Raw genomic sequence first — 26,373 nt, forward strand, 5'->3', positions numbered from 1 at the left:
AAGCTCTGAAATTTCTGGATCTTTTGCTGTGGTGTCCAGAACGCCCATCTACTGCTGTCCAAAAACAATCGTTTGACATGTGACTCCACCCCATAAAACAGAAAGGCAATTCCTTGCACTCCTCTGGGTCTGCATTACACCCTACTTCAGCATTAAACTCAGCTGGTCTGCATGTTTGGCTAGTTCTGCTGTGCTTCCCTCAGTGGGCTGCAAGCTCGCGAGTCTCTCCAGCTATAACGAGCACAGAGACCCCAAACTGGTCCCACCAGTTATAACGTGCACAGAGTCCCAAACTGGTTCCACCAGTTATAATGTGCACAGCGACCCAAACTGGTTCCACCAGTTATAACGGGCACAGAGACCCCAACTGGTTCCACCAGATGGTCAGAAATGTGGTGCATCGTCTACAAAATTGCACATTATGAGTTTATACCCACGAAAGCTGTTCCCCTGCTGCAATGGCCATGGCAGGAGACAGGGTCTCTGAGGGGTCCCCTAAGTGAAACCTGGGTGACCCAAACAGAGCTGATTGCGAAATACAGTCGGCCTCTCCTAAAAAGCCCTCAGTTAGTCTTTTAGGCTGCAGTTAAAGTGTTGCTCATACATGCATGGCATGGGGTAAGACAGAAGGAGAGAGAGAGAGAAAGGTAAGGGAGAGGGGTGTGTGTGTGTGTGTGTGTGTGTGTGTGTGTGTGTGTGTGTGTGTGTGTGTGTGTGTGTGTGTGTGTGTGTGTGTGTGTGTGTGTGTGTGTGTGTGTGTGTGAGAGAGAGAGAGAGAGCTGGGGGGGGGGGGGCTTCTACAGGGATGGTGTGACCTGAAAAGCATAAAGGGGTAAGACAGCACCTTCAAACGGAGGATGGGGAAGCACGAACCCTGGAGGGCGGACAGTGGAAAGGGTCATAAGCTGGGCTCAGGGTCTGCACAGGTCACGGCAAATGTGGGAATACACACTGTGCATACAGCCATGGTGTCCATGCAAGCACACTACACTTCCCAGCAAGGTGGTTGGCTGGAATGGAGTAGCAGCGTTAGGCCCAGGCGTGCAGGCTCAGGTATTTACATGCCCACCAAGCTAACCAGTGTCCTAAGTGATGTGGTGTTTTTTTAAAGTTAGCTAAGCAAGATTGATGAACTTTGATACATTTAATAACATGCAAACTAATAACTGCATTTGCTTTATGGCTAATATACATGCAGTGGCCTCGTCTCCCTCTTCAATTCAAACACACACACACACACACACACACACACACACACTGCATTTTTCATTATACAAGCATTACAATACACACACACTGCATTTTTCATTATACAAAAAAATCAAATAAACAACAAGAACAAAACAGGCATATGTGCCAAAACATTCTTACCTTTTTCATTATGAAGACATCTTATCTCCTTTAAGGACTAAATGCGCTCACACTCACACAGTCACGCACATACACAAATACACAATCAGCGGAATCTTCTTTTGCCTCTTTAAAGCTCACCACCGAGGCTGAAACTATATTTCATGCACCTACCAGTCCTTAAAAAATAAGCCTACAGTCACCTTACAGAACATTATAAACCACAAGTTCAAGGTCATAATAATGAGGGGGAGAAGGAGAGACGATAGAGATGTGCGTGACATTTGCACTCACATCGTCCAGCAGAGGAATCGATGCTCGCTGGTGTCCTGCTAATTTGTGTTTTAGCTGTCAGATGCCCAGTGGGACTCCATGATGGATCCATTTCGCATTGACTGGAGTGGACGCAGAGCACAGTTGCAGTGGCGGGGTGGGCTTCTCCCCCTGGTTACGTGGAAGCTACACTGGCCGGCTCTACTGGCCAAATGTGCAGCAGCTGAGGTGCATTTTTTGCCGAAGCCCACATTCACTTTTAGGAAGGCTTTGCCCCGTCTCATGGAGTGGTGGAGGTGGAAAGCCTGAACAGTTCAGTTAAAAAATAACGTGGTTGGTAGGTTGGGTCTGGAAATAAAAAACGAAGCCTGCGGTTTGACCCAAGTCGTTGATACCAGTCATGTGGCCTGCCTCTGAGCTGCCAATCATGTGACCGAGCGGCTCCCTGGACCGCAGCGGCTGCTCCGTTTCCCACCTTGCGCCGGGGTGGCCTTTCCTTTCCAGTTGATCTAGTTCTCCAGCCCATTGTTCTAAATGCAGCAGCGTGGCGCCGGCGTATGTAGACCACGCAGGCCTCTGTGGGACCACAGGCTAGATTTAGCCCCTTCCCCAGCTGGAGGGCTCCTTGGGTAGGCAGTACTGCCAGCGGCAATCATCGCAGCTCCGTTTTGCCGGCGGGGCGAGACATGGCCCGGAGACGCCCCTCGAGGACGCTTCCTTGCGGCCGTGTTAAGGGCGACCTTGAAACGTGACACGGAACAATAAACTCCAGATCAACACACGGGCGCGAGACAGACAGAAGAGTCGGGCGACACCTGTCACTCTGCGTTTGCTTTATGGCTGTCAGTGGCAGCTGGGTCACTGGTTTTCTCCTGTTCTCTCTCTCTCTCTCTCTCTCTCTCTCTCTCTCCATTAATCCTTCCCTCTCTCCCTCTATCCCTCATTTTCTCTCTCTCCCTCTCTCTCCCTGTATCTCTCCATCGTCTGAGTTTAGCAGATTCAGCAGAACGGGAGCCACCGACCTTCAGTGAAGGGAGAAGGAGGTGGCAGACGGAGAGGTGGGGAAGACAGAGAGAGAGAGAGAGAGAGAGAGAGAGAGAGAGAGAGAGAGAGAGAGAGAGAGAGACAATAAGCAAGAGCTCAAGGGAGAAAGAGAGATCAATTTGGCACCTGCCGCACAGGGAGCACTTTTACATGAAGAGCAGGGCATGGGCCATGCAGCTACAACTAGTAACACATGTGATGTACAGTTGCACTCTCCTCCATCATCTCTCTCTCTCTCTCTCTCTCTCTCTCTCTTTCTTTCGCTCTGATCTTTCTTCCTCTCTCTCCTGCCTGTGCTTCCAGGCTTGCTGAGCTCCAACAAATGACCTGAGGATACAACCGCAGGAAAAACACCGCTGTATATTTGTATGGGGAGGGGCGGAGGTGTCAGGCTGAGGTCAGGGCCCTGGGCGAGTCTTACTGAGCAGTGAAAGCACAGAAGCGTCCTCATTCGTGCTAACGTGCAACGCGGGTTTGCTCGCTGGGAGTGGAGCACAGTGACAGAGTGACAAAGGTTGTTGTTCTCGACATGAGGGAGCACGAGCATGGAGATGACCGAGGTGAAACTTACGCACAGTGTCCAGTGTCAACGCTTGTAAGAAACACGGGTGGCTGCATGTTGCGTGGTCGGTGACGTAATGTATGAATAAAATATTAATGTACAAGCAGAAACGCCGTGCTTATGGGTGCTGAGGGAGTCCTTGCAACGGCGTAATTTTACTACACAGCACAAACGCATGCACGCGCACACACCGACGTGAACGCGTATTCACAGGAAACATCTGGGCTGAGCTGTTAAGCATGTGGGTGTGAGTGCGAGTCCATGTGGATTGGCGTGCGCGTGCACTCGTGTAAGTAATAAATCACAACGCAGGAAAAAGCGTGTAAGAAGCTGCCATGTTTTATGAAACACACTCATAAGCAACACTAAGTGAAATGCATTAAAGAGGGTTGGATTTGCCACTGCAGCCATTAATAAACAGAGATACACGCGTGGCTAATTTATTAACGCCCCTCGCCTGACATTCATTACGGCCCCCTTCACTTGCTCCGGGCAGCGATATAAAAAACGAGGAGGCCAAGGAAGGAATGGGGGAGAATTGAGCGCACACGTGGGTACAGGGGGGAGCTGGCGGGAGAAGAGACGAGATTAGAGTATATGAGATCCGGCCTCGTCAGCCAGTCGTTACATCGTCGCTTTAATCAATGCGAGACCCCCCTCAAAAGACTAATTGGAAGCCGGCCAAATTGCAAATTGGAAATGGTGTTCTCTTAAAAACGCCAAAGCTTTTTTGCCGTTTAAACATAAATTATCAATTATGGGAATCAAGAAATTAGCAGTGGCCCCAGAGAGAGAGAGAGAGCTTTATAAGGGGCAGGCAGACTACTTGCTGACAAACCAGAAGCTGAAATCTTGGGGGACCAATTAAGTAAAACAGAACAGCGAATAGTGTTCTGTGTAGGAATGATAATTTGATTGATGTCGAAAATGACTACACAGCAGAATCGCCAATGTTAAATGAACATCTGCATTGCTGAAGTGGTCTGATTCATCTGCAAAAGTATTCAGACCCAGCCTATGATCTCTATAATCAGCCTATGAGTTTGTGAAAGGCACACTGCTTTTTATAGAAGGTTGTATTTTAATTTTAAAAAATGAAACTGAATATTTCCAGTGGCAAAATATGATGCATTGAATGACAAGGAGGTGACAGTACAGTCATAAGTATCCCTTCAGTCTGGCATAAATTAATTATTTAAGGTGTGCAGTATTTCTATAACATGCAAATTTGCAACAAACTTGCTCGCACTCCTGTTACTGGTCTGCTCAATTCTCTTCAAAATATACTGAAAAGCCAAGATGACCAGAATGCTCCCGAAGACACACACACACACAGCCGAGATGACGTTTATCATGAACTGTTTTCTTGTACTGAAAAGAAGATATTTTTACTTTACGTTTCTCTCTATGACTTTGATGTAAGCACGTCTGGTGAGGAGTAGCTTGTTTAACTAAAAGGAATGCATGCACAGACTCAAACTCACTCACTCACACACCCACCCACCCACACACACACACACGCACACACCACAAGTGTATGTGGCTATGCACTAGACACTCATTGTATGACAAGTATAATTCATCACAGCTGAATAAAGTTGCCCCTCCTATAGCTCCTTATTTTGAGATTCATCGTTCCATGTCTGACAAAGCAAACCTGAAGCAGCAGGTTTTTATGGTCAACATCGGCTGGCCCTTCCACCACACATTCCAGCATTCTCAAATGGAATATAAAAGTTCTGACCTCAATTAAACAAGCTCTCACTTTAAATAGACCATCAGAACAGAAGTTCTGGAACCATCTTACTCCCATACATCACAAATACATTATGTGACCCAGTGGCAGTCTTGTGGGTCATCACTCCTATAGCACTGCCCAGTGTTACAACCAAGTAATGCCTTGTAAAAATCTACATCAAACCCTGTTGAACCCTTTAAGGGTCCACATTGACAGCGAGGGATTTGCTAATACAGGAGAATGCGAATAAAACAGCTGCACAAAATACCAGCTTGTGAACCTTACAGCACCACTGATAGGCCAGACCCATAAATTTCGCCTGCATGACACATTTAAGTGAAGTATATGTGTTAAGCCCAAACCCAAGCTCCGCCCCTCCCTCGGCAGGAGAGAGAGGCAGGCTTTAGGCTTTCTAATGATGAGAGCATCGAAAACACAGACAGCCTCTTCATCTGCTCCGCTGGAATGTAACGAATAGAAAGAAGGGTTTTACCATTTAGCAGCGGCAGGAGAGAGCGAGAGAGAGCGAGAGAGAGACAGAGAGAGGGAGAGAGCGAGAGAGAGAGAGAGCATTGTGGGGAGAAAAAAGGGGAGTGTCCCGAGGATGACTGAGGTGACACAGATGGAGCAACAATTTAGGATACTAAAACTTGTACAACCCCCCCACACTTTTCTTAAAGCTGACTTAACTCTCCACAAATCTGGGGACATAATGTTTTTAGGGCCGTCGATAGCAGAGGCTCAGGCTGAGGGACAGAGTCACGGTACCCTGCCTCGAGCCAGCTCTAAAATTCCCCACAAGTACTGACACCCGTGTCGCGAGGCCAGCCCCTGGCAACCCCAGGCCTCGCGCACGCTCTGGCAGACGGCTGGCGCCCCGCTGAGGGGCAGGAGCTGACGTGCTGGGTGCAGGGATGGGAGTGTCAGGTGGGGGGGGGGGGTGTTTTATGCGGTGTCTAGAGGAGCAGAGTGGATCTTTATGGCTGAAGAATACCGCAGTCAGCTGAAGAGGCCGTATGTCTTTAGCGTGGCGGCTAAAGAGCTGCATCAGCCGTGGCCTTTCGGATGACGGGGAGTGGAAAAAGTGTCACACCCTGGGGGTGGGGGGGGGAGGTGCGCATGCATGTCGGCCTGAGCTGCTGGTGCAGTGGGCTTGTAGCACAGTGATATAGACAGGTGGGAGAAGGAGGCTGAAAGGCTGAATGTTGTTCCACGCTTCTTGGGATCTGGTGGTGATCGCCCACATCAGAAACAGGAGGAATGGCACAGCAAGAGGAGAAGGCCGGGTGGGGGGCGAGGTTTACGGGACAGTGTTGCTCAAGCGCTGGGGAAATGAGCACATAACACTTTATCGGTCCTTTTCTTTGCTAAGCCACACGATGTCACACGTACTGGCATCCCCGAAGCACGCAATGCGTAAGCACTTCTGGGAGAGGCGAGAGAATCAGGGAAACAGAGGAATCGATGGGTCACGTTTGGAAAGTGCTGTATTAACATCTGCTTTGGCTTTAACTCCAGCTAAGGGGAAAATGCATGGAAGTCTATTTTTGATATCGTAATATCTCATAAGGTTAGGGGCTGCACTGATGTCACACCTGGGGAGTTTCTCGCATCATTATTCCGAGGCTATAGCCCTACCCATGAACTGATGCGGCTATATTAGGAACATCTATCAGTGTTCAGTAGGCTTCCTACATTGGAAAGTGAGGCAGAATGACAACATCCCGCCCTAGACACCCACATGCGCATGTATCTAAAATTTCACGATGAGTATGAATATAGGTTATTACTTCCAGAGACAAGATGTGGTGTGGGGCAGATGTATAACTAATTATCAAGAATAGTGGTGCATATTGCTTTGTATTCCTTGGAGGAAGACCTAGCTAATGCAGGATGAAAAACTGTTAGAACCGGGATATTTCCTGTCACATGTTACAGTCCTGTCATTTGCTGCGAAAAATACAACGATGCAAGTCTACTTTTGCTGGACCACCATTAACTGCACAGTATTTTCCATGCAAATGTTCATGGCCGGTATATTTAAGGGAATCTCTTACAAGAGGCTAGAATGCCATTTCTTTTATTTGTTTTGCTGCTGAGAAAAAATGCATTGAATTCATGAGGCCTGCTTGAAAGCTATTGTGCTTCATTCATTTCTGACGTATTTGTCCACAAAGACTGGGTTTTGAGACTTTCATATCTATGCAATACCTTGCATCTCTTTTGTAAATGCATTTCAACTATGAGAAGGCATTCAGTAATGTACAAAGACCCTATTGTTACATTGCTAGAATATAAGTTTATACATGTTTTCCTCCTGACATGCTTGGCTGCAAAGTCTGAGAAATTGTTGACATTTTGTTCAAATGAGGCTGCTCTTTCATGCCTTGGTGTCCATTATCTATGTCTGCTAGCTTGATAACACTGGCTAATGTATGCAGGTTCTGTTCATGTACATTGACAATCAGTCAAACACCTCATTTACCAGACAGCAACAACATTCTTGATGATGAAAAAAATTAAAACCATGGCCCCACTTGTATTTGTGTGTGCAGACTATGATTCTCTAAGGCTAACTTAAGATATAGGCTAAAACATCAATTACCAAAATAAAAAAGTAAGTATTTATTGGTTTAATCGATTTAAATTTTAGCATTTTGCAATTGTGCATAACACTATGCTGAGTAATGGAGAAAAGATTGCATCTATGTATATGAGTCATCATAGTTTGATTAGTGTGCTCAGAAATCAGATTCATATTATCGTTAAACCAAAGTCGCATTTTCTCAGATGCCAAAATTTTCTCAGTTGCCAATGTACTGATTGCATCCTGGTTAGTCACCAAACGTGTTCAATTTCTAACCTAATGTCATGCCTCAACAAGCTTGTTGAGGTTAAGCACTTACAAACATATCTTTTTCATTGGAATGTGCGCACATCTTGAATGCACCTGGGAACTCCTAAATCTCCTAAATCCTGGTGAAGGTAGATGCTTTCTTTATAAGTTACTTTTACTTCTATGCATAAAACTATTACTACATTTGCATTACCTTTTAAAGCTGTTTAAAACTGTTTCCCAACTCTGAGATGCTTAAAAAGGTCTTCAGAGGGAGGCAGATGGATATTAGAATATGGAACGTGCATATGGAAAGTTTTCCAGAACCTTTCAAGTCTTCCATATTTAGGCATGTTTTAAACTCTCATAAAAATGGATTCAGCTCTTTCCTTCTCATCATCAACTGCAGATAATCCAGAATTATAAAGAAAAACAGGTTTTTGGAATGTTTTTGTAAATGTATTAAAAATAAAAAACGGAATTACTCCATTTACGTACCCACCACTTAATATTTGGTTAAAGGCAGCAATGACAGTGTCTTCCAGGGAATGACCCTCTAAGCTTGGCACACCTTTCTGTTAGAAGGTTCTCCCATTCTTCATGACAGAATTGTTCAAGCTGAGCCAGGTTGGATGGGGAATGACAGTAAGCAGACATTTACAGGTCTGTCCAGATATGCTCTGTTGGGTTCAGGTGTGATCACTCCATGTGCCTCATTTTCAAACCCTGCATGGATTCCAGTGTGAAAGTGTACACCCTGGAAAAATTCAGATTTATTAAATCTTAAGTATGCACATCTGCACACCATTTCCTCTTTATAAATCACTTCTTGAAAACGTGTGCAGGTAAATGAGATTCATATCCCACCCTTTTACCACCCATAAATATCTTTAAACGGTCAATGCAAATTACCTTATGAATACTTAAATATGCGTTGGCCTGTTCAGTATTGAGCGAGATAGTGATGACAATGACTAGCTGCATTTTAGAATCCCAGTGCTGCGCTCCACAATAGAACGCGCTAGAGCTGACGAGTCATTAAAGAATCTCTGCTCCACCATTTTGGTTCCAAAAGGGGGTTTAGAACCAATGCTTAAGGGAGTAACTGCTGTTGCCTGCAGGAGTTACAGCAATAGGATTGCAGTTGATTACTTTTAGGAAAGCAGACATTGCTGCAAATTGTGCTTTGAGGTTGGACTATTCACCCACCGTGTAAGAATATCAGCGGCCTTGGACATCCAAATCAGCTTCTTAGCCAGTTACCATCATTGACTAGAAAAACCTTGTGGTCTCTAAAACATGTTATTTGGTTGATGTGGTCTTGTAATAATGCATAAGAAAAAACACTGCGTCATAAACAATGCCAGTTCCCTTCTAGCCTGTGTTAATATGTGCAATTGTTTTAAGGCTGTTTACAGCCTGCAATTATCTACACTATTACAAAGCCATAACACGTTGCAATTTTATTCAGATAGGGGTTTAACAAATTGAACGCTGCAAATAGTTATTTGGAGCAGTAAATATGAATGCAGAGAAACAGGCTAATTAACTGGCCTACAAAAAAAAAAAACCCTCAAGAAACATCAGACAAGATACTGTTTAGTCTCCAATGCTTTTCATGAATAAGTAGCCTATATGCAGTAATTATGGAGCTGCATTTAAATATGAACTGTGTCAAGATTTGCAAATTTTGCTGCAAGTGATTTGCAAATTTTGCTGCAATTCCCTACTTTACCCCAGGGTGTCATCAATTCTCACTCTATAAATGTTTCGTTTGGCTCTGTGCATGGGTCAAAGTTTTAGTAATTGCACACCCGATTTTTAACAAAGTATTTTATAAACCGCAGTTTCTGTGCAGGTGGTTTCATACACACATTTCAGACCTGTTATTGGGTGTACACACCATTTATAAATAAGGTCCCAGGACGTTCACAGAATCATTGTCTTGTTAAACCTTGAGAAAGGTTTTCACAAAGGCCTGCTCTACACTTTCTGCATCCATCTTCTCTTCAACCACCCTGTTTGCCTATAGTAATGGTATTAATGAGTTTCATGCCCAGTGCACAGGTTAACCCATGCACTGTTAATTGTGGCCAAATAGTTCAATCCTTGCTTCATCAGACCAGAGGCTCTTGCTTCTAATGGTCTGAGAGTTGTTCACGTGCCTTTTGTCAAGCTCCATGTAGGCTCTACTCTTTTAGTGAGGAATGACTTCCATCTGGCCACTCTACCATAAAGTCTGGAGGTTGTTCATCTGGAAGGTTTTCCCATCTTCACAAAGGAACTCTGGATCTCATTCAAAGTGAACACTGGGTTCTTGGTTACCTGTCTGACTAAGGCACTTCATTGCCAATTACTCAGCATGGCTGGGCAGCTAGATCAAGGAGGACTGTTCTAATCGTCTTCCATTTGAGAATGATGAAGGCTGCCATGTTCCTGGGCAGTTTAAATGCTCCAGAAACTTTTTTGGATCCTTTCTGAGATCTGTGCCTTGACACAATCTCGTTTTGCAACTCTACTGCCAATTATTTTGACCTCAGGGCTTGGTTGGCTTCACCAACTGTGAGATCTTATAGAGTTGTGTCCATGCCTTTCCTAATTATGTCCTATCAATTCAGTTAGGCACAGCTGAACTCCAATGAATTTATAAACGTGCTTGAAAGAAGTAGTATGTCAAAAGATTACAAAGGTTCTGAATACTTATGTAGATGCAATATTTCAGTCTTTTACTTAATACATTTTAAAAATCTTTTTGATGTGAAAAAAATGGAATTCAGTTTAAGATGAGCATGAATCATAGTAAAATGTTCCAGTATGGTGGAGTTATGAAAAGCAAGACTGCCAGGTTGTTGATCTTCATGCTGCTGGACCTATCTGCAGCTTTCAGCATGGTGACAGGTCAGATTATCCACCTTCTTTTCCCTTGGCATCAGATGCACAAGATTTCTACAATATTTTAGTGTGGGTGTAGGGATTTTTGCCAATTTATCCAGTAGTGCATTTGGACTGACACTGATGTTGGACGAGAGGGCCTGGCTCTCAATTTCTGATCTAGTTCTTCCCAAAGGGGTTGGGTGGGGATGAGGACAGGGCAGGGCGGGACAATTAAAGACAGTCAGGTTCTTCCACACCAAACTCACCCAACTATGCCTTTACGGTCTTTGCTTTGGGCACAGTCATGCTGGAACAGAAAAGGGCCTTCCCCAAACTGGCCCCACAAAATTGGAAGCCTATAATTGCCAAAAAATGTCTTGCAATACTGAAGCATTAAGATTTCCCTTCACTGGAGGAAAGGGGGCTAGGCCAGCCCCATAGCATTATCCATCCTACCTCCTAAATTTACAGTTGCCACAATGCAGGCAGGCAGGTAATATTCTCCTAGCATTCACCAAACCCAGACTTGTCCATCAGAGTGACAGATAGAGAAGCGTGATTCTTCACTCCACAGAACATGTTTCCACTGCTCCAGAGTGTAGTGGCGGCATGCTTTACACCACTCCATCCGATGCTTGGCATTGTGTAAGGTGATGTTAGGCTTGCATGCAACTGCTCAGCCATGGAAACCCATGCCATGAAACTCTCATTGCACACTTTTTGCGCTAGTTAACGCCAGAGGAGGTTTGTAACTCTGCGCTTATTGAGTCAGCAGAGCGCTGGCGACTTTTACACATTATGCTCCTCAGCACTTCGCGACCCCGCTCTGTAACTTTACATAACCTTCCACTTAGTGGCTGAGTTGCTGTGTTTCCTAAACACTCCCACTTATCAGTAATATCACTCACAGTTGATCAATGAATATCTAGAAGGGAAGACATTTCATGAACTGACTTATTGAAACAGTTGCATCAAATTTAAGTACCACGCTCAAATTCATTGAGCTCTTTAGAACAACTCATTCTTTCACAAATGTTTGTAAAGACAGACGGCATTTCTGGGTGCTTGATTTTATACACCTATGGCGAAGAGACTGAATGAAACACCTGAAAGAGGTGTGTCCCAATACTTTTGTCCATATAGTGTAGGCTTTAAAATGTGTTTTGGAGATGATGAGGTGTCCAGTTGTGGGAGGGCAAGGGTTATCTTTTTCTAGTATGCCACATCCAGTTCAGCTTATTTTGCCAGTCAGCATTGCTAACCAATCTGGCATCATACTAAAAGCCAATTAGGTTGATAATGATAATTTAATTATTTCATTTAATGTTATACATGTATATTATAATATAATGTAATACATTATATTATAATGTATTAATATATAAATTGTGTTTATACATTATTCTTTTAAATATTTGTATATTTTCTACATTATATGTTTGTATATTTGGGACTGGACTATACAAACCAGATGTCACTGTCTGATATTTACTCTGTTTGGATGTAACTTGTCTAGTTTTGGAGTCAGCTTTTTTTTTTTTGTTGTTGGAAACTACAGTTTTTTGCATTGCACTTGACATTTTAAATGCTTTCAAATAAACATTTGAAAAATAAATTATTTTATCATTTATATTACGAAGATGTGTTTGTTACTCCAAAATGTGATACAGTTGCAAGGAAGAATAATACAGTCACACTTCTCTATATAAATGATCCAGATAGGCACCACTTGAACATCTGCACCTGGGAAGCCTTGCCATGTCTTGGTACTGGCCTGTCTCATGGGAAGTGCTTGTTATGTAGTCTGTTCTTGTTGGCTTTTGACTTCATTTGTCCCTCTGTACTGTATATTCACTGTGCCTGGCTTTGGAGCTGTTGTATAGACCTCAGGCTGTGTTCACTACGTTTCAGATACATGTTTGGTCAAAGAGCTAAACTTTACCTTCTTTTTTATGGCGTTATTGTTTCTCAGTTTGTGGTATTTGGTTTTGCAGTTTAATCTGAGCATAGCAGCTGATAGCATCATCCATTAGAGAGCTCTCCTTGGTGTGTGGGTATAATCAGTTGATGGTTTCATTTTATAAACAATACTGATGGTTGTAATATATACTATTGCTGTGTTAGTCCTACACAGTCTGCTCCCAAGAATAAAATTTTGTGTCCTTTATGGTGACAAAGCAGACGTTTTTGTCCACGTGGAGATGGAATGAATATGAATGTGGAACTGATTTCAGTTTCTCTCCATGATGCAGCTGTTTATTGAGCTGGGTGGACTGTTTTGACTCTCTCAGACTGTTACTTTTCTGTAACTGGATTTTCTTAACTGCTTCAGAGATCTGCATTTTCATTTTTACTCTATTTGTCCTCATTTGTTTTTTTCATTTATAGACCTCTGATCTTGTTTAGAAGCCTAACTGAGGTAAGTACAATAAACAGAAAATTACATTTGCTTTAACCAGCTGATTTTAGTATTTACTTGGTGTAAGTTGCAGTTATTTAGTCATTTGGGGTTTATTTTGTGTGTTCTTTTTTCACTTTTGTTTATGTGTAGGTACTGCGTGCTCTGTGAGGGTGGGTGATTAGTCCCTGGTGGTGATGTTCTCACAGCATGTTGTGCTGATCAGGCATATTTTGAAGTGACTAGTTTTGTTCTTTATTTTTATATATTTTATTTTCTTTGTACGTGTGGTTTGTTGTTACTGAGGTTAACCTTACTAAAGGGTTACATCCTGGATAAGGAACCCGTCTGTCATGTTTCTCCATATTTTACAAAAAGGAAAGACAAAGGCACAGAAGCAAATTAAACACACCATCCTACTATAAGACACAATCCTATTATAATGAAGCCTAATAGGATGTAGCAGTTTGCAAAAATCTCCGCCACAGTGAAACGTGCCTGTGAACCACGCTACAACTCAACATGTACCACCGCTCAGTGGGTCTAGCATTAGGTTAACACTAAACTCAATCTGAGTCACATCAATAGGAGGCGAACAATATACCATGACTTCATCAGTCATGTTAATGAAAATGAGCAGTTTGCCTAAACAGAGAACTGTGCAGCTCGGTATGGCTAGTCCCAACCCAGCTCTGTGCACTGCATATGATGTGCAAAATGTAAGCTGTATGTAAGCTAATGAAATGCAGGGAGAAAACGCATGAGCCCAAACATGGTGCTCTGTGGCTTTCCCTTCCTTCAATGAGCCCAATTCCTTGATGGCTTGTTTTTATGTTGGTGGTGATTTGATGATTTAATGTCCTGCTTCCATTATCAGTCCTTCAAATACTTCTAGAACTTTATTGTCCACCTGCACCTAACTGAAGTGATGGGACATTAGGAAAGGCACACACAGATGAATGATGACATGAGAAAATTGTCCATAAAATTGTCCATGGGAGAATAGCCCATAGAAAAGGTCTGCAGCATTGAAAGTGCCCAGGAGCATGGTAGCCTCCATAATTCTTGAATGGAAGAAATTTGGAACCACCATCAGTCTTAGTAGATCTGGCCAGCCTGCCAAACTGAGTAATCAGGAATGAAGAGCCTTGGACACACAGGTAACCAAGAACCCAACGGTAACTATGAAAGATCCTGGGTTCCTTTGTGGCGATGGGAGAACTTTACAGAAGGACAACCATCAGTGTTAGACTCAATTAGGCCTTTATATGGCCAGATATAAGCCATTCCTCACTCAAAGACAAATTAGAGTCCTCTTGCAATTTGTCAAAAGACACCTGAACAACTCTCAGACCATAAGAAGCAAGATCCTCTGGTCTAAAAAAATAAAATTGAACTATTAGGTCACAATTTCAAGTAGCATGTATGGAGGAAACCAAGCACTGAGGAACACATCATTAATACCTTCAACCACCCATACAGTCCAACCCAATGGTGGAACATCATGGGGTGAGGATGATTTTCTATGACAGAGACCAAGGGATTAGTCAGGATAAATGAGAGGATAGATGCACAGAAATATAGAGCAGTCCTGGATGAAAGCCTTTTTTCCAAAGTGCCCAAGATCTCAGGATGGGATAAAGGTTTATGTTTCAACAAGGCACGGACTTGAAGCATACCACCAATAAAGCGGAAGTGACTTTGGGAAAAGTCTGGCATCTTTGGAGTAACCTGAATATAGCTGTGTACTCATGCTCCCCATCCAACCTGCTGATCTTGAACTATTCTGCAAAGAAGAATGGAGAAAAAACCTCAACTGAATGGTGTGCCAAGACTAAAGGCTAAATTGCTGCCAAAGGTGCTTTAACATTTCAGTTTGATTTTCTTAATAAATTTACAAACATTCCAAAAACTGTTTCTGCTTTGTTATTGGGAGTAATGAGTCTATATTGATCAGCAAAGAGTTTGAGAAATGAGAATGAATTTTAAGATGATCAGCAAAGAGTTTGAGAAATGAGAATGAATTTTAAGATGACTAAAACTTACCAAAATGTGGAAGACTTGAAGGAGTCTGAAAACTTTCCTTATGCACTGTATTTAATCTGTGCACATGCCCCTCTGATGTTTTTATGGGGGATTACAAGCTCCAAACATTCCTAATGTACGAGTGAAAACTAACAATACCCATACAATATGTGTCGAGCTGAAACCTTGTGACTGGAATTTATTTTCTCCCTAATGTTTAGTCATGATGCCAATTCCCACATGTCAGCTAGTTAGCACTGTCCTGTCAAACCACAACCCTGGAGGGTTCAGGTGAGTATATGACTCCTCCAAGACACATTGTGCCAAACACCACATCTTTTTGAACTGCTGCCCATGAGGTGATACAGGGCAGCTAAATGCACTTGGAGGAAAGCACTAACTGCCCTTGTCAGCAAGCTCAAGCACACAGATGTGCACTATTGGCTAGTATCACAGAGAGCAGTGCCAGTTTTGCCTCACTGGAGTCCCGACAATGGAATGACAGTAGCGTCATCAGGATCAAATTAGTGAATTCCCAATAATAGAGCAAACACTTTCCTGTTTGTACCACTTTGGAAAGATTACTGGAACCATTTACTGTGTAACTGGATATAGTCTGTTTTTTGCTTTTGCATTGCATTTAGGTGTATTTAAAAAGTGTCACGTAACCTTTCATGAAACACCCCCCAGCCTGCTGGCTTTCAGGCAATACAGCAGGGAGCAAGTAGCAATATTAAAATACCAGCTCCAGGAAGCTCTGCAAGTCCCTGGTGTTCTGTGTTTATCACAGTCAACTAAACAGTTGTGGATAAACAATAAAAGAATTGCTAACATAAATGTAAAGCATAAACTTGTTTCAAAAGGCAAGGTTTGTTAGCCTGTGCTACTACATTAAAAGTTATAATTAATAGCTGCTTAACATGAATAAAATGATTAATATCCACTTGTCTGTCTAACACTGAAACCCACTCAGCTCTAGAAGGTATCAGTTATCAGAAATTAAGCCCTGTGTATAAGTTTAGCTACTCCAAAAGAGAACAGTCAGTAATAAGCTTTGGGGACTATTCATGCATTTGCAGGCATGGCTGATTAATTAATTAATTAATGTCCTTATAATTGGCTTTAGACTGTTAATTTTGATTACTAAGAGTGTCTTATGCCAACATGGTAATGTAGCAAAAACAAACAAACAAAGGAAAACTTAAGTTCAAATGTGTGTTTATGTACCATTTGATGCAGTGCCAGAGAAAAAGAGAAACGTATAATCTATAGTCTGTGTATAATGTATAAAAGTATAATGTATAATCTGTGTCTGTGAATAGAAAGAAAGAAAGAAAAAGAAAGAATGGAGTAAGTGAAAGACAGATTGTTTGCACAGTGGCAAAGAAAGTAGAAGTGGCTGCCAATACGTTGACAGAAAGCTAAATAACGATGCTACTCAAGGAGCAGCAGGGCATTGTGGGGGCACAGGCAGCAGGGCAACACGGCCAAGCCGTGGCTGTCGCCAAGACGAGGTGACAAAGGAGCGGCTGATCTTTCCTTTGTTCCTCTGTCATCACTTTCATCTCTTCTTCTGTCCAATATATTATTTTAAGTTGTCCATTTTTAACTGGAGTTGAAACTCGTGGTATACTGCACGTCCGTCCATTTTGGCTCCATTCCCAGAACCAGCTTGGTACAGTGGCAGAGACCTGGACTTGCTTGTGCTCAGGGACAATGCGACTGGGGAGATGAGGAGGGAAGGAGGCGGAGATTAATGAAGTGATCGGGGGACGGTCCATATTACTGACAGCTCCTCAGAGCTTCCCACCTAGTCTCCTTTACCATGACTGATGACTAGGGAAGCCAGACCTCTGATCGCTGGAAATTGCTGCTGTAACTGCTACTGAGGAAAAGTAATATGAACTTTCAAACACACAAATGCACACCTTCATACATACATACATACATACATACATACATACATACATACATACATACATACATACATACATACACTCAACACTTAAAGCCACTGCTAAACAATCACTTTGGGAATAACAGGAAGAGTGATATTTCTGATTTTACAAATCTAAAAACACATGTAGTGACAGTGGCTGTCACTGTTAAAGTGTTGATAAACCAGAAGATTGAGCAGTTGTCTTCAGCCAATAAAGCATATGTGTGTGTGTGTGTGTGTGTGTGTGTGTGTGTGTGTGTGTGTGAGAGAGAGTGTGTGAGGAGTACTTTCCATCTATGCACTCTGCCTGCTTACTGCATTGCAGGAGCAGCATTCTGACCAGAGTGCATGGAATGAGTCTCATAAGGAGAGGCTTTCCTCATGGAGAGAGAGAGAGAGAGAAAGAGAGAGAGAGAGAGAGAGAGAGAGAGAGAGAGCGCATCAGAGTGTCTGAAACATTACTGCTTGTTTCCTTGTGTAACTCACAGCCACTGGTCTGTAATAAATGACTGGCCAAACACACAAAGCTGAACAAAAGTGACAGCACTGAAACTCTCATTTGTCTTTTCGTTCATTCCATCTCTCTCTCTCTCTCTCTCTCTCTCTCTCTCTCTCTCTCTCCCTCCTTTACTCTCCCCCTTGCTCTCTCTCTCTCTCTTTCTCCCTGCAATACAACATGGGCAGATTGCAGATCCACGGTGTGCGAGACACTGTACTCTAACTATCTCATGCGCTTTCACGTGACAATGATGAAGTTCCCGTCCAGTGCAGCACTGATGTGGGAATGTGCACCACTGTTGGCCACTGCACTGCTCAGCTGCATTGCCTGGGTGTGGTGTGACTGCACCAGCACGCGCTCCAGAAAGGAGCCCTGGACAGAGAAGGCTCTTCGTTAAGGAACACAAGCACAGAAATATTAAACGACTGAAAGGAAAGTTAAGAATAAGTAAGAAAACGCTGTCTGTAATCCAGAAGGGTGTAATTAGGAAGGTATCCGTGTGAGGGGAAAAAAGGTGATGATGGTCTGTTCTGATATAAAAAAAGTGTTGGTTATCATGAAACATATATTAGTTCTTCATGAATTTTATATCATGTGCCTTTAATATTCAATAAAGATTTACAAAATTATATATTCCCCTTATCCTCACACACTCACAATGTTGTATTTGACATATTGTATTCTTTCTTTACTTCTCTATCTATCTATCGATCGATCACTCCTGAGATAGATATAGTGTGTGACTCTCACTGGGTTCATACAGACTTTTGCATATGGGTTTACAGAGCGGTCAGGGGCAGATGCAGTGAGGAACCGGGAGACCCCTGTACTGGGTGTGAATGACAAGCACATTAACAGCCCGTTGCTATTGTAAATAATACAGGTCTGCCCCTAACTTTTGGCATTCATATGAGTGTATACAGTTAGTGTGCATACATGTATATGTGTGTGTACGCAGTGTGTGTGTGTGTGTGTGTGTGTGTGTGTGTGTGTGTGTGTGTGCGCGAGCGAGACCGCTCCACTGGGGTGCTGTGGGACTGCAGTCAGTGGAAGCGCGCAGGCAGGACGCAGAGACGCAGAGTGCTATTAACATTCTCCTGAGTGCGGGGAGCTGCAGAAGGTGTGGGATCAGTCAAGCTGTCCTCTCTGAGCCCAGCCATTGGCTGGGGGTTTGGGCTGAGAGCGCTCGCATGCACCCCAAGCGCTCAGAGACCTGCGTCGTTGGCCCGGTGGAGACCACTAGTTGGTTTACCAGTGATTGGCTTCATGATCACATGCAGCCTGTGATCAGCCACCCTGCCGATGACTTTATCATCCTCCCTCTCTGTTTCTGTTTCTCCGTTCAATATTCAGTTCAGGGTAGCTTTACTGGCATGTCTGTGTCAGGTACAATTTTGCCAAAGCAAATAAAGTTTGAAACTGAACATATTCTGTGGAAATAAAAAATAGTGCTTTTAGATAATGGCTCTTAAGAAAATAATAATAAAAGTAAAAATGTGACAATAAATGATAATAAACTAGATTTTTTTGTGATAATATAATATAAAGCCTGTACTTGTAAAGCATGTACTGTAACCCTGTATAAGGTGCTATATAAAAATTTGCCTTGCCTAATAACAGTCAATATATTAACAGGATATAGATAATTATTATATACAGTGAGAGGTATGGTGGCTGTACTGGTGTAGAGTGCATTATTCACTGTCTCTCAGGTATGTGACATGTTGCCACATATTTCTGCAGTAAGAGATGATGTGTTTCCTTCTCCAAGGACAATGATTTTTTTTTTTTTTTTTTTAGATTGGTGGCAAATGTCACATTCTCTTGAGTTTTACTGTGAAATTTTGGCTAATCTTGTTGAATTTTTCACAACGGAGGAGAAAGTGCTGTTCTGTCTTATCCACACTGCTCTCGTAGTGACCACACAGTTATTTCTCCCTGGACCAGGACTGTTTGTATCTTCCTGTTTCTGTGGCCCGATTGTGGACCCACAGCCTGTACTCGGTAAGGAGCTGTCTCTGCTGATATTGATCTGTCTCTGCTGATGTGAATGTGCTGCTAACAGTGAAGAGATATTCTGCTAACTCATATTCTCTGTTTAGGGCTTGATAGATCTGTAATTTAGAGTTTTGGTGTCGTAGTCCCAGTGTTCCAGATAGGCCTCTGCTTTATTTGGGAATTTGGTTAACTCAGACTGGACTGAGGCTGCTGTGTGATAAGGGTCAGTAGGCTGGTTTATCTCAGTACCAGCTGATACAGGGGGCTTGTTTTAGGGCTGGGCTCTTGGGTTCTAAATGCTTCATATTGTGTTGTATGTTAATTTAGAAGTTTAGATGCAGCCAAAACTTTAAAGATATTTAATTACTGGGAAAAATCAATGTAAATAAGCCAAAATCTGCTCTACATACATTAGTTAATTTCTTTGAAACTTTATTATAATTTTGCAGAATTCAGCATGCAAGGACTCTGTGGGATGCTTGTGCGATCTAGTGTAGGCATGTTTACTGAGTGGACCCCATACCTCACTTTTATACAGCTCGACAAGTGCGATGACACTATCACATGCTATCAAAAATGTTTATTTCTAATTTCATAAAAAACCTTTCATGATTTTTTTTTCGGCTCGAGGTAATCATGATGTAATGAACATCATTTCCTGATTGAAAAGGTACCTGCTTTCTCAAGGCCTAACATTTTTTCAGGAAGATTACCACTTTGATTTTGTCCAGTTGACTCTCAGGGCCCAGTTCTGACAGAACTGCTCCAGCAGGTCCAGCTGCTGCTGTATGTAGTCCCGGTTCTGTGGGGGACAGAACCAGCAGATCATTTGCAAAGAGCATATATTTTACTTCTGTATTGCTCTGCGTGAGTCCAGTGGCTGCAGATTGTTCCAGTGAGACCGCCAACTTATATAAATGTTGGACAGGGTTGGACTCGAGCTGCCGCCCTGTCTCACTCTGCACCCCTGAGTAAAATGTAAATGTAAATGAATAAAGTATTCTATTCTTTTGTTGCCAAGTTTTATTCTGGATTTATTATTCAAACTTATAGATTTGATGATGTCAGATACCTCCTACATCAAATGTTACAATTTGATGAAATAGTCCAGTGTGCCAGATATAAATCTTTTTTTTGAAAAGTTGCAAATACTTTTCTGTTATGTTTTGGTGTATATGCTGTTTGATTAAGGTGAGTAGGGTGTGAATATAATCCATAGTTTGGCTGATTTGATAAAAATCCAATTTGACTCTTACTCAAGACACTGTTCTGTAAGGAAGGCCTGTATCTGGGTATTAACGGCACAGCAGAAAAGCTTCCCTAGATTACGGCTCACGCAGATGCCTCAGTAGTTGCTGGAGTCAAATTTGTCTCCACTCTTATAGATTGGGGATATCAACCCCATGTTCCAGGCTTCAGGAAAGCAGCCATCTTGAAGAAAGAGTTTTAGTTAAAGAGTTTTAGTTAAAGAGTTTTAGTAAGGCCCTTACTAAAGGGTCAGGCAAGCTGTTCTTCACCATCTCAGCACTAATGCGGTCAGGGCCCTGTGCCTTCTTTCATTTTAGGCATCTGGAGTGTATCTGCCAATTCTTTGGGGGGTAATTTCATGATCAAGGGGCTTTTAGTTATATTTGATGGCTGATTTGAAAGGGTTTAATTTAGTTCATACATGTTTTGGATGCCTGTAAGATTTTTTGATGAAAATTCCTTGAATAAATTTTCAAAGTGAGTTTTCTATGTAAAACTATTCTGTATTGGTATATCGTGCTTTTGATGTGTGTTAACTCTTCCATATTTCCCAGAACTTGTTTTGATGAATAGAATTTTCAGCAATCTTGCTAATTTTATTAAAAATGTTCTTGTATTTTTTAAGTGTTTCACAATATTTTCTCAGTGTTTCTCGAGTGGTTCTCAATGTTTATGATTGGATAGCTTTTCTTACATTTTCTTAAAATTTGACATTTCTTATCAAACCATTTTTATTTTATTTTATTTTTTGCTTGTTAGTAAGGTTTGCTTTGATTGCAGATTTGTTTAAAATTTGTTCAATTTGTTTTTCTGCCAGATTAATATCTTTCTAATAAGGTTAGCAATCTCTCTAGAACTGAATTCTGACACACTTTTAGGAGTCTAATTGTGGAATTCTCCTTAGGAAGCATTAATTTGGCACCGGTCTGATAACGGTAACTGTGGACTGACTGAGGAAATGTCCATGTCAGTAATAGCACAGTCGACTACATTACACCCAAGAGCTGAGCAGTAAGCATGTATAGACCTAGGCCTCCACAGAACTGTACAACAAGGTTGCTGTGATTTGTTGTTGTGCGGGGCAGGTATAGGGAAGTCTCTCTCTCTCTCTCTCTCTCTCTCTCTCTCTCTCTCTCTCTCTCTGTCTATTTCACTCCCCAGTTTCCTGGTCCTTGATCACCCCCCACCGCCCCCCGATATTTGCTGCTCACTCTGTCTGCCTCTCTCTCCCGGTGTTTGGGGCACCCATCGACCCGTAATGGGCTCTCCTTCCCCAGTAAGAGCAAAGCATGGCTATAGCATATGGCAGCAATGCCTTAGGAGGCCGTGAAAATGAATGGCTTCACAACATGATCGAGAGCGTACAAATTGAAAACAAACTCACCCACTGGCCTACGATCAGACCTACACATGCACAGGAACTCACACACACACACACACACACACACACACACACACACAGTAGGTCTATTTTGGTCCCCTGTGAAAGTTTAGTAAACTCAGTTGGCCCCCTGGCCCGTATCTTTCAGGCCTGTGGTCGTGCAGGCACAGAGCTAAATCATGAGCTGACAGGGTCCTTTCTTTTTATAGCTGCCCCCTGTGTAACCAGGCCAGAAAAGGGAAGAGGAGAGGCGACAGCCCCACACACACACACACACACACACACACACACACACACACACACACGTGCACATACACACCACAAACACGAGAGCACACTTGCAGCTCAGTATACACGCCGGCTCAGTCTATTCTTCCAGCACCTCCGCAAAAAGCATGTTGCACTCACTGTACACTGTACAATCACCACCCACTGTACACGGTACAATCACCACTCACTGTACAATCACCACATACTGTACAATCACCACCCACTGTACACTGTACAATCACCACCCACTGTACAATCACCACATACTGTACACTGCACAATCACCACAAACTGTACAATCACCACCCACTGTACACTGTACAATCCCCACTCACTGTACAATCACCACCCACTGTACAATCACCACCCACTGTACACGGTACAATCACCACTCACTGTACAATCACCACATACTGTACAATCACCACCCACTGTACACGGTACAATCACCACTCACTGTACAATCACCACATACTGTACACTGCACAATCACCACAAACTGTACAATCACCACCCACTGAACACTGTACAATCCCCACTCACTGTACAATCACCACCCACTGTACACTGTACAATCACCACCCACTGTACACGGTACAATCACCACTCACTGTACAATCACCACATACTGTACACTGCACAATCACCACAAACTGTACAATCACCACCCACTGAACACTGTACAATCCCCACTCACTGTACAATCACCACCCACTGTACACGGTACAATCACCACTCACTGTACAATCACCACCCACTGTACAATCACCACATACTGTACACTGTACAATCACCACAAACTGTACAATCACCACCCACCGAACACTGTACAATCACCACTCACTGAACACTGTACAATCACCACTCACTGTACAATCACCACCCACTGTAAACGGTACAATCACCACCCACTGTACAATCACCACTCACTGTACACTGTACAATCACCACTCACTGTACAATCACCACTCACTGTACACTGTACAATCACCACTCAATGTACACTGTACAATCACCACAAACTGTACAATCACCACCCACCGAACACTGTACAATCACCACTCACTGTACACTGTACAATCACCACTGACCAATCACTGTACAATCACCACTCACTGTGGACATCTGCTAAATTTGTGCTATGATTACACATTACAAGCAAAGATGAAAAGATAGAAACAATAACCATCCCCCAGGTATAAACTTGATACCAATAGGTTTCCAATGGGCAGATTAGTCTCTGTTCTGCTAATAAAAAAATCTGCACTGGGCAAGGATTTACTTTATGTCAGCTACTACTGCTGGTAATATTGGCAATGAAAACTAATCCAGCACTTATTTTTAGTCTAATTATTGCTATAATTATTATCAAGATATGTGTTTGCACAATTATCATGTGAGTTATGGATCTGGGTACAACACTCCCCAATTACCGGCTAGATAAAATGAACTAAAGCACTTATTACTCTTCCTAATGTAGCCACAGAGTATTGGCTTTCCCTTAAGCTGCACAAGTGAACTTATCCTTTTACACTGAGATGCAGTGTGTGTGTGTGTGTGTGTGTGTGTGTGTGTGTGTGTGTGTGTGTGTGTGTGCGTGTGCGTGTGCGTATGGTGAGAGGCGTAAAGATCTACCAGGCAGATTTCAAATAGATAGGGACAGATGAACATGTAATTATTATTAGTTAATACACCCACACCCACACATACAACACACACACACACACACACACAACTGCACACAAACTACTGTTGCATACAAAATAGCTAATACGAAAAACAACTTATCAAAATATTTATCCATATGAAAAAAGGAGGTAAGGCAATAAGAAAAAGCTTTACACACACACAGACACACACGTGCGCACGCACGCACATGCGCACGCACGCGCACGCGCACGCGCACGCCCATCTTTCTGCTGCATATAGCAGCATATGGCAGGTGGCATCATTAAATTAACCCATTCATCACTTGTCTGTAAAAACATTTGAACCATGCCCAGTACTGGGTCTTTATGCTGGACTGTGCCATTGACTCACAAGAGCACAGGGTCCAGGCACAAGAACGCAGAGTCCAGGCAGAAGTCAACCCCGCCTATGAATGTCTCCATCCCTCAGTCACATCTGTGGGATGGGATCATTTTTCCATGGGGTCAAATGCATTTGGACCCCATCTGTTAAGCCAAAAGTGAAGCGCTAGGCACAGGGTAAGTGAGGCCTGAAACAGAGCAGGACACTGAGTTTCACAGGCACGGGCGACACCACTCAGTCCTGCGTCTAATGTAGTGGCACTTCCACTCTCTTAAAGGAAGAGGAAGACAAGGAAGGTGTATTGGACGCAGGAAACGGGCTTCAGACGTCTGTCAACGTCATCAGTCTGTATCGCAGAACTAATGAATGACAGAAGAGCAGCGTTCAGCCTCACCAGTAATAAAGTTCCACACCCAGAGAATTAGTGGGGTAAAAACAAATTCAATGGGTTTTTGCCAGGAAACATGCAAACAGATTCTGAAATGAATATCTGAGTAGGTCATTTTATTTTTAATAAGGGAAAAAAAAAATGCTCTGTTGTCTAGGATGTTAAACGAGAGGGTTTTTTGTTGTTGTTGTTTTTTGTTTTACTCTGATCAGTAAAATTCTTTGTGCGAAAAGCCAATCTAACATGGGTGGTGAGTCGGACCAGCTAAAACTGAGTTAATACTGGCAAGTTTACAGCTCTCCCAATAAAATGTGACCTTGGGCTGCAGTTCGGCGTTGCGAAAGCAGTTGTCCTGCAAATATTTCATTTAAAAACACACCTTCAGGTTTCTCTAAAGCCACTCTCCCCATTGTAACCTCACACTCCTACTACAAAAAACCATTTAGCTTTTCGTTTAGCCTACAGACCTGGGGGATTACATTCACAGCACGTGGTACTGAGGGGATGGTCTGAAGCTTTGAGCCACTCTGAAACACTATGACTACAGACTTCAGTGTCTCCTCTGTCTTTCTACTGCCATGGTCTCATTTTTTGATCACTGATAAAAAATTCTGTTTCTTATGGAACAAATGGTGGTTTGAGCCAAAGTGGTTTAGTCTAAATGTAAAATTTTAAGTCCTCATTGCACAGACCATATTTTTAGCATTTAAAGTTTCTCCTGTTGGTGAGCATGTGTGTTCTCTTTGAACATTCTCAAAGAGCTTCTGACATGTGCACAGCTGGGGTCTGAAGATACCAGGTTAAACAAAGCTTTGAAATGAAGAGAAACCATAAGCACGTTGGCCCATGACTCAAGACGTTTGTCACCGTTCCTCATCCAGGGGAGGGATGACATGGGTTGGGGCAGAAGGGAGAAAGTGCCACCGTCTCACGAAAAGCAACTGCCCCATCCCACCCGCTACCCACAACACCCCCCCACACACACACCCCCCCCCACACACACACACACACATTCTGAGAAAGCAGTCAAAGTGAGAGGAGAACGGCACTGAACTGGTTTTGGCCCTCATCTGGCAGTTGTTTGCTCACAAGAAAATCCAGGAGAACCGTCTGTGTGTGTGTCTGTGTGTGTGTGCTTGTGTATGTGTGTGTTGTTGTGTGTGTGTGTTTGTCAGAGAGAGAGAGAGAGAGAGAGAGAGAGAGAGAGAGAGAGAATGGACAACTGAAAGAGAGCTATTTGGAAGCTCGGTCACAGGGCAGTAGCAGTGGTGCGTCGTTGAATGTAAAGTATGCAGCAGAGGGAGAGAGGGAGAGAGAGAGAGAGAGAGAGAGAGAGAGAGAGAGAGAGAGAGAGCGCAAGCGCTCCTCTCCACAGCAAGCACCCAGAGTTAAAATAGGTACAGGAAGAAGGGGAAAAGAAAGAACGAAAGATAGAAAGATAGAAAGAAAGATAGAAAGGCTGGAAACAAGGACAGAGCAATAGAGAGCCAGAGAGAAGGTGCAGATGGTACAAAAAAGT

The 26,373-nt window shown here is 43.0% G+C and overlaps 1 long non-coding RNA gene across 8 annotated transcripts in view; it reads right to left on the minus strand.

Moving 5' to 3' along the window:
- LOC118240711 (uncharacterized) overlaps nucleotides 1-26,373 on the minus strand; it is a 58,734-nt gene that overhangs the window by 14,057 nt on the left and 18,304 nt on the right. For 5 of the 8 annotated variants that reach the window (XR_014119753.1, XR_014119751.1, XR_004775584.2 and 2 more), the window contains one exon: nucleotides 20,250-20,338. The exons of 2 other annotated variants lie outside the window; for them this stretch is intronic. This is a non-coding gene — a long non-coding RNA (uncharacterized LOC118240711). Of the gene's footprint in view, nucleotides 1-20,210; nucleotides 20,339-26,373 lie in introns of all 8 variants that reach the window. One more of the 8 variants, XR_014119750.1, reaches the window with a different exon arrangement.

The sequence above is a fragment of the Electrophorus electricus genome, chromosome 24, assembly GCF_041902795.1.
Source record: "Electrophorus electricus isolate QZ-2024a chromosome 24, ASM4190279v1, whole genome shotgun sequence".
Taxonomy (NCBI): Eukaryota; Metazoa; Chordata; class Actinopteri; order Gymnotiformes; family Gymnotidae; genus Electrophorus; species Electrophorus electricus.